This window comes from Phytophthora parasitica (genome assembly GCF_000247585.1).
Source record: "Phytophthora parasitica INRA-310 unplaced genomic scaffold supercont2.20, whole genome shotgun sequence".
NCBI lineage: Eukaryota > Oomycota > Peronosporomycetes > Peronosporales > Peronosporaceae > Phytophthora > Phytophthora nicotianae.
The window spans coordinates 267346-269988 of NW_008649006.1; positions in this window are offsets into that span (position 1 = coordinate 267346).

A 2643-nucleotide genomic window follows, 5' to 3' on the forward strand; every position below is an offset into this window, starting at 1 on the left:
TTCACACTTGTTACATAATCATCAGGCCATTCACTTCTCCCTCTGAAAGCGTATATACAATCCGCTTCCAATGAAGGTTCGGTTAACTGTGGCAGCCCGATAGGGACCAACCCAGTTGTAGTTGGCGGGCTTCCTAGTTTAAATGGCACTCTTGAACGACGGCCTTGAGCTCTGGCGGGAGTTCTTCATTCATGCCTTTTGTTTGCACGAAGTTCGCCAGGTCTTGGAAGTTGCGGAAGATTTTGCACTGACCCACATCGAGCACTTGCTCGCCGAACTTGCACCGTTTATTGCAGTAGTGAGCCGAATGGCTCATCCCGCCACACGCGGCGCATGGTTCATACTGCGGACGTCGGTTGTCGCTGTTGAAGTCGCAATTGTTGTAGTCGCGCCGACATCGGTAGTCTTGGTTGAAGCCTCGCTCTCCTCCTCGAAGATCTTGATTGAAGCCTCATTTTCAATCTAGTACGTTCCCTCGTACCTGACGATTGTCTGAGCGGGCGTACGCGCCTTCAGCTGCAGCACATTGCTCGCTCTCGTTGGGGGAAGCGAGATGTCGGTCATTGTCGGCCACTGCAGTATTGCTGCGCGCGCCGTCCGATTGGTATTTTTGTAGTCATCTGTGTCATCACCGTATGAGTCACCTTCATCATCCGAACGCTCGACACTGCCTTGAGTAGCTTCACGGCCTTCTGGTTCAGCTAGTAGTAAGTCCAGCGAAGCTTCGGCGAGTGTCACCCGGGGTTGGTTTCGGTAGTCGTCACGACGACGGTAGGAGTCTCGGCGGTCACGTCGATGCGACTTTTCCCGTCGAATATCGCGACTGTCGCGGCTCCGCGACTGTCGGGATGTCCCGTCACGCTTCGCTATCCGCTCCTTGCTCTTGATCATGTCCTCTACGATCTCCTCGAGCTCGTGCATGATAGAGACACTCCGCCATGTGGTCATCGCCGCATGGCACCAGAAATTGCTGGACATGCTCCTTCGCGTCACGGCCGCCCTTCTCTTACTGAAGACGCGCGTTCCGTGCGTAGCCGTTCAGACGATTGAGGTAGTCGCAGATATGTTCACCTCGATCGCGCTTCGCCGAGTAGTAGAGAGATACATCGGTCTGGGTGAACTGTGAGCAGTAATAGCGAATAAACGCATTGCTCAGCAGCCTCCACGTGTGCTTCATCTTCTTCGGTAGAACCAATGAATGGCTCCATCACGAAGACTCAGCTCGAACGGCACCACCACTTGTCAGCCTCAGTGTGCGTTCCGATCATCTCGTACACGAATGTACGCAGGCACTGCATAGAGTTTTCAAATTTGTTGCGGGCTCCCGAGAACGACTTGATGCGGTATAGCGGTCAATGCGAGACCATTTCAATCCTCGGCGTCGGGTCGGAATCATTCAGGGCTGTAATCTCCTTCATCTTGCGCGTCAACTCGTCTTGAAGGTCTTAGTTGAGCTCGTAGACCAACAAATCATCGTCATCGCTTGATAAATCGTCGGTGGCGGTTCGACGTCGTCCTGAACAACTTGTTAAAGCTCGCCCACTACTTCGCGTATCTTGCAAACGCTCGTTGTCAGTCTGCATACATCGTGTACAGCTTGCTGAATGTGGTGTGACCATGTGCGAGTTTTGAAAGTAAGGTGAAGCTGCGGAGTGCCAAATGCACTACACTCAGCCGCACCCTTTGTCAGAGGAGTACGTAGAGATCTCTTTGGTGTCTGCGGCAGCGGAATCTTGGACGGATTTTGTTCTTGAACGCTCGCTCGACTCCCTGGCTCCTTCGCGGAGTTGATTCCAATCGCTCTGAAGGCCTTACGGAGCTTCTTCTTCCATTTCTGGAGAGAAACTCCGGTCTCATGCGGGGTCCAGTCTTGCAGGGACATCGTCGACGGGTACGTCTCATTCTCGTACCCCAATGCAAGCAGCAGCGAGACCGAGTCCTCCGCGGCTTGGATCGTCGACACCGAGTTGACTGGATACTGCAGCTCATGAACGAGAGCTGGCCAGTCAGCCTGTCTCTTGGGGATGGGCTTGAACAGCTGCATCCACTTATCATTCCTCATCAGCGCCTGCACGCGGTCGAACACGCGCTTGGCTGCTGGTGTATCACCGTTGATGGGTGGGCGAGGAGCATTCAGCAAAGCTGATCGCTTCGCATTAGCCATTGACGTTTTAAAAACCTTGGTCCCATCGTAATAATTTTCGTAGCCGGGGTCGGCACCCGCGACGTCGTCTAGGTCGGCGGCGAGGTTCTTCGAAAGTGATTCCGTCGCTCCGCTCAGGCCCGGCGATAGCGTAGCCATCTCCGGCGTCACTGCGCCTGGCTCGAGAGCCGGCGTCTTATCTTTGTAGCCGTCATAATCATCTTGGGCGTCTGATCCACCGTCCGCCTCGTCCTCGAAGGTCACCGAAAGCTTGGAGACACCCTCTTGGCCTTGCCGGATGAACCCTCGCTAGCAAACTTCAAGTCCACCGACAGGCATAGCACACCCAAACAAGCTTGTCCAGACACTTACCTTGACGCCAGACCGCGCTCGTGTGCTTGAGTGGAAATTCTGTTCTGTTATTCGTTATGCCCTTTCGGGCTCTTCCTAATATGCAATCCTAATCATGTTTACAAATATCAAGTGAACTATGATCCGTT